The sequence below is a fragment of the Marmota marmota genome, unplaced genomic scaffold (genome assembly GCF_001458135.2).
Source record: "Marmota marmota marmota unplaced genomic scaffold, marMar, whole genome shotgun sequence".
Lineage (NCBI taxonomy): Eukaryota > Metazoa > Chordata > Mammalia > Rodentia > Sciuridae > Marmota > Marmota marmota.
Window position 1 is genome coordinate 25,098,037 of NW_025999900.1, and position 7,299 is coordinate 25,105,335.

Below are 7,299 nucleotides of genomic sequence, written 5' to 3' on the forward strand. Positions count from 1 at the left end.
GATAAGAAGTAAAAGAAAAAAAAAAACCCAAAACACGCTTACATCAATTGCATTCCTATTATGGGCTATGCTGTGTTCTAAGCATTACTAATTCAACTAAACTTTGGAAGGGGTCTAGAAAATGCTATGGTGGCAGAAGGCTTATTTTGAGTTGAAGGCATCCGAGAATCAACAGATGCAGGAAGAGACTTTCTCTGCACTCCTTTTGGTTGTGTAAAATCAGAACCTTCCAAAATAAGTCAACTTTTATGATTCCCTACTTCTGGGTGGCTTCTTGTTCTAGGTGGAAAGAGTAACTTTGGTCATTGGAGATAAAATTTAGCAGGGCATGGGAAATTGTATAAACAGATCTTGCTAAAATAAACCTTACTTTCCATTAATTCCCTCATATATTTCTCAGTACTTCCCACCACTTACTATCCCTTGAAATTCCAACCCCCTCCTCTTGTTAGCTGGCATATAACCCCCCATTTCTAACTGCTTCTTTGTGCCACAATTTTATGTGAAATCGTATATATTATGCCAATAAATATCTGTCTTTCCTTTTACTAATCTGTCTCTTATCGTTTTAATTCCCAACCATTAAATCCACAAAGATAGGGGAAAAGTTTGTCTTCTCCAACACTTCACAGAATCCTATTATATAGATACCTATTTTATAGATGAGGCAAATAAAGCACAGAGATTACATGTGTTTTTCCGGATATGCTAGGTTATATTGGAGCAACAACCACTACCAGATCTAGCTCACCATGACTTTACAATAATAGTTTGTTTCACCATGCAAAGTGACTCTCTGGGGTATCAGTCTTCCATGTGGCACATGATTACCATTTTAGGCTGCTTCAGTATTATGGCATTTGCATATAAACATGATTGCCAAGTAATGAAAGAGAGAACATGCAGAAGCATGTTAAGAATAGCTCTTGAATGCTTCCATCTAAACATGTGAGCCATCATTTTTGTTCATATTCTGTTGGCCTTTAGCTTCAAGGGGATGGGAATGTCCAATACTCCTAGGTAATAAGAAATGGAGAGCCAGTGTATTGGACAGAATCAGATGGCAGGGATGGGGAAATTGAGGGAAGTTTAATAAAGAACTTATCGAAAAAGGTGTTGGCTGGTTTAAGGAAATCAATAAGGGATGGTAAAGCACTGCCAGAGGTAGCAACAGTAGACAGCTGTTACTATACCTAACCTTGAACTGGGAATGGCTGCCAGGAACTGATGAGACCTTCATTGATTAAGAGAGAATTCCATGACACCCATGGCTGTTAATGAGAGCTCCCCAAGAGGGGTTGTGGGCTCAAGTAGAGGAATTCAATACTGCTGATTCATGGCCCTACAGGGAAAGTAAATGTACTGACTTCACATTCTTCTTATGCTCTAGTTTCTTGCCAGTGCCTTCTACTGACTGAACCTAACTAGAAGCCAAAGGGGAAGAGTGTCCATTGATGTAAGCTGTATAAATCAGCCTCTATTGGCATAGACCAGGGTGGTGAAGGGTGGAGAATGGACTTGGAAGGACAAATAAAGAATAGTTAATACAACAAGATTTCAATGAGTGGTAAAATGCCAATCTTATTCAGTAACTTTCTCAAGGTTATATAGATAGAAGTGCTGGAGCTGACATTTGTGTCCTGATGTCTTGCTCCAGAAACATTGCTTGGAATACTATAGTTATTCTGCTTCTCAGTGAGTCCAGGTTTTCCTTGGACTATTGAAAGCAAAACTTGCTTAAGTTTCTGCTGGACTTGAGGCTGATAAAACACGAACCTGGACTGTGGGGGGTACCATATAGAGCCTGAGATTGAGGCCATCCTGGGGTCAAGGACATCACTGTTCTTTCCATGTTGTGCTCACAGGAGTTGATAATTCTGTTTGAATGTGATTCCATTCCAGTTTTAACTCCCACTGAAAGAAAACATTTGCTCCTAAGAATTTCTGGTGGTTAGCTATAACTCATTGCTGGAGGCAAGTTTTGAGGTTTTGACCCTATTCTGTCCATGTGGATTAAAAAGTAGAAGTCTGATTTTTCTGTACCCAAACCACCCCATATTGGCTCTTTTTCTTTGCCCTATCTAAAGTTCCTCCATTCCTCCCATGCTCCCCCCACCCCCATCACCATTATAAGTTAGCATCTTCATATCAAAGAAAGCATTCAGCCTTTGGTTTTTTGGGATTGGCTTACTTCACTTAGTATTATATTCTCCAACTCCATCCACTTACCTGCAAATGCCATGATATTTTATTCTCTTTTAATGCTGAGTAATATTCCATTGTGTATATATACACCAAAGTTTCTTTATCCATTCATCTACTGAAGGGCATCTGGGTTGGTTCCACAATTTAGCTATTGTGATGTGGCTGTGTCCCCGAAGTATGCTGTTATTAAGTCATTTGGGTATAAACTGAGGAGTGGGTTAGCTGGGTCAAATGGTGGTTCCATTCCAAGTTTTCCAAGGAATCTCCACAATGCTTTCCAGATTGGCTGCACCAATTTGCAGTCCCACCAGCAATGTATGAGTGTGCCTTTCCCCCACATCCTTGCCAATAATTATTGTTGTTTGTATTCTTGATAGCTGCCATTCTGATTGGAGTGAGATGAAATCTTAGAGTAGTTTTGATTTGTGTTTCTCAAATTGCTAGAGACATTGAAAATTTTTTCATATGTTTGTTGATTAATTGTATATCCTCTTCTGAGAAGTGTCCAGTTCCTTGGCCCATTCATTGATTGGGTTATTATTATTATTATTTTTTGGTGTTAAGGTTTTTGAGTGCTTTGTATAACCTAGAGATTAGTGCTATATCTGATGTGCTTGTGGTTAAGATTTGCTCCCATTCTCCAGGCTCTCTATTCACCTCACTGATTGTTTCATATGCTGAGAAGAAACTTTTTAGTTTGAATCCATCCCATTTATTGATTCTTGGTTTTAATTCTTGTGCTACAGGAGTCTTATTAAGGAAGTTGGGGTCTAATCCAACATGATGGAGATTTGGAGACCCAAATCTTTTTCTTCCTTTAGGTGTAAGGTCTCTTGTTTAATTCCTAGGTCCTTGATTCACTCTGAGTTTTGTGCATGGTGAGAGAGAGAGGTTTAATTTCATTTTGTTCCATGAGGATTTCCAGTTTTCCCAGCACCATTTGTTGAAGAGGCTATCTTTTTTCTCCAACATATGATTTTGGCACTTTTGTCTAATATGAGATAACTGTAATTTTGTGGGTTTGTCTCTGGGTCCTCTATTCTGTACCATTGTTCTACAGGTCTATTTTGGTCCCAATACCATGCTGTTTTTTATGATTGCCCTGTAGTGTAATTTACGGTCTGGAATAGTAATGTCACCAGCTTCACTCTTCTTGCTTAGGATTGCTCTGGCTATTCTGGGTCTCTTATTTTCCAAGATGAATTTCATGATTGCCTTTTCTATTTCTATGAGGAATGTCATTGGGATTTTGATTGGGATTGCATTGAATCTGTACAGTGCTTTTGTGGTAGTATGGTCATTTTGACAATATTAATTCTGCCTATCCAAAGACAAGGTAGATCTTTTCATCTTCTAAGGTCTTCTTTAATTTCTTTCTTTAGCATTCTGTAGTTTTCATCGTAGAGGTCTTTCACCTATTTTGTTGATTCCTAAATATTTTATTTTTTTTAGGGTATTATAAATGGGGTGGTTTTCCTAGTTTCTCTTTCTGAGGATTTGTCACTGATGTACAGAAATGCCTTTGATTTATGGGTGTTGATTTTATATCCTGCTACTTTTCTGAATTCATTTATTAGTTCTAGAAGATTTCTGGTGAAATTTTTTGGGTCTTCTAGGTATAGAATCATATTGTTGGCAAATAGTAATAATTTGAGTTTTTTTTCCCTATCCATATCCTATAATTTCTTTCATCTGTCTAATTGCTCTGGCTAGAGTTTCAAGAACTATGTTAAGTAGAAGTGGTGAAAGAGGGCATCGTTGTGTTGTTCCAGTTTTCAGAGGGAATGCTTTTAATTTTTCTCCATTTAGAATTATGTTGGTCTTGGGTTTAGACATATAGCTTTTACGATGTTGAAATATGTTCCTACTATCACTCATTTTTGTGGTGTTTTGAATATGAAGGGGTCCTATATTTGTCAAATGCTTTCTCTGTATCTATTGAGATGATCATATGATTTTTATCTTTGAGTCTATTGATGTGATGAATTACATTTATTGATTTCTGTATGTTGAACCAACCTTGCATCCTGGGAATGACTCCTACTTGATCATGGTGCACTATCTTTTTTTTTTTTAGAGAGAGAGAGAATTTATTTTTTAATATTTATTTTTTAGTTTTCGGCGGATACAACATCTTTATTTGTATGTGGTGCTGAGGATTGAACCCGGGCCGTATGCATGCCAGGCGAGCGCGCTACCACTTGAGCCACATCCTCAGCCCGGTGCACTATCTTTTTGATATGTTTTTGTATTTGACTTGCCAGAATATTATTGAGAATTTTTGCATCTATATTCATTAGACATTTTGATCCAACATTTTCTTTCTTTGATGTATCTTTATCTGGTTTTGGAATCAGGGTGATATTGGTCTCATAGAATGTTTGTGTTACCTTTTTTTCTATTTCATGAAATAGTTTGAGGAGTATTGGTGTTGGTTCTTCTTTAAATATCTTATAGAACTCAGCTGTGTATCCATGCAGTCCTGGGCTTTTCTTGATTGGTAGGCTTCTGATGGAGTTCTCTATTTCTTTGCTTGAAATTGATCTGTTTAAATTGTGTATATCATCCTGATTTAGTTTGGGCATATCATATGCCTCTAGAAGTTTGTCGATGTCTTCGATATTTTCTATTTTTTTGGAGTACAAATTTTAAAAATAATTTCTAATTATCTTCTGTATTTCTATCGTGTCCATTGTGATATTTCCTTTTTTATCATGGAGGTTAGTAATTTGAGTTTTCTCTCTCCTTCTCTTTGTTAGCATGGCTAATGGTTTATCAGTTTTATATATTTTTTCAAAGAACCAACTTTTTGTTTTATCAATTTTTTCAATTGTTTCTTTTGTTTCAATTTCATTGATTTCAGCTCTTATTTTAATTATTTCATGTCTTCTACTGCTTTTGGGGTTGATTTGTTCTTCTTTTTCTAGGGCTTTGAGATGTAACGTTAGTTAGTTATTTGTTGACTTTTTCTTTTTTGAAGGATTGAACTCCATGCAATGAACTTTTCTCTTAGAACTGCCTTCATGGTGTCCCATAGATTTCAATATGTTGTATCAGTGTTTTCATTTACCTCTAAGAATTTTTTAATCTCCTCCTTGGTATCTTTTGCAACCCATTGTTCATTCAATAGCATATTATTTAGTCTCCAGCTGTTGGAGTAGCTTTTATTTTTTATTTTATCATTGATTTCTAATTTTATTCCATTGTGGTCTGATAGAATACAGGGTAGAATCTCTGCTGTTTTGTATTTACTAAGTTGCTTTGCAGCATAACATATGGTCTGTTTTAGAGAAGGATCCATGTACTGCTGAGAAGAAAGTGTATTTGCTCATTGAAGGGTGAAATATTCTATATATATGTCAGTTAAGTCTAAGTTATTGATTGTATTATTGAGTTCTATAGCTTCTTTGTTTAGCTTTTATTTGGAAGATCTATCCAGTGGTGAAAGAGGTGTGTTAAAGTCACCCAGAATTATTTTGTTGTGGTCTATTTGATTCTTGAACTTGAGAAGAGTTTGATTAATGAATGTAGATGCTCCACTGTTTGGGGCATATATATTTATAACTGTTAAGTCTTGTTGATGTATGGTTCCCTTATGTAGTATTAAATGTCCATCTTTATCCCTTTTGATTAACTTTGGCTTGAAGTTTACTTTATTTGATATGAGGATAGAAACCCCTGCTTGTTTATGCAGACCATGTGAATGGTGTATTCAACCCAACCTTTAGTCTGTGGACATCTTTTCCTATGAGATGAGTCTCTTGAAGGCAGCATATTGTAGGGTCTTTTTTAAAAATCCAATCTACCAGTCTATGTCTTTTGATTGGTGAGTTTAGACCATTAACATTCAGGGTTATTATTGAGACATGATTTGTATTTCTGGTCATTTTTGTTTATTTTTGGTATTTAACTTGACTTGAATCCTCCTTTGATTGGCTTTTCCTTTATTGTAGTTCTTCCCTTTGCAGATTTTCATTGTTATTTTTCATTTCCTCCTTGTGGAATATTTTACCAAGAATGTTCTGTAGTGCAGGCTTTCTTCCTGTAAATTCTTTTAGTTTTTGTTTATCATGAAAGGTTTTTATTTCGTCATCAAATCTGAAGCTTAATTTTGCTGGATATAAGATTCTTTTTTTTTTCTTTTTTAAATTTTTTTATTGTTGGTTGTTCAAAACATTACATAGTTTGGATATAAGATTCTTGGTTGGCATCAATTATATTTTAGAGGTTGGTATATGTTGTTCCAGGGTCTCCTGGCTTTGAGGGTCTTGGTTGAAAAATCTGCTGAGATATGAATTTGTCTTCCCTTATATGTAATCGGATTTTTCTCTCTTATGGCCTTTAAAATGCTATCCTTATTCTGTGTGCTAGGCATTTTCATTATAATGTGTCTTGGTGTAGATCTGTTCTAATTTTGTACATTTCTTGTCTAATAGGCCTCTTGTATTGGATTTTCCAATTCATTCTTCATGCTTGGGAAATTTTCTGATATTATTTCATTGAAGAGATTGCACATTCCTTTGGTTTGACTCTCTGAGCCTTCCTCTGTCCCAATAAATCTTAAATTTGGTCTTTTGATGGCATCCCATAATTCTTGGATATTCTGTTCATGGTTTCTTACCATCTTCACCATGAGGTCAACTTTATTTTCAAGATTGTATATTTTGTCCTCATTGTCTGAGGTCCTGTCTTCCAAGTGATCTAGTCTGTTGGTGATGCTATTGAGTTTTTAAATTTGGCTTATTGTTTCTTTCATTTCAAGGACTTTGAATTGTTTGTTTTCAGAATCTCTCTCTCTTTCTTGAAGTAATCTCTTGCAACCTGCATATGTTCTCTTATTTCTTGGTTGGAGTAATCAATTTTTGCCTGTATCTGCTTGTTTAGTCATTCTTTAATTCCCAGATCATTTTAGTTATATATATTCTGAACTCCTTCTCTGGCATTTCATCTACTGTGCTGTCTATGGATTCTATTGTTGTAGTATTTTGGTTTGTTTGGGACACTTTCCTCCCTTGTTTTTTCATGATGTCTGTGTGTCTTCCTCTTTTGCAGTGTAGGTCCAAGATATGACAGCTTTTGCCCTATTGTCTTATA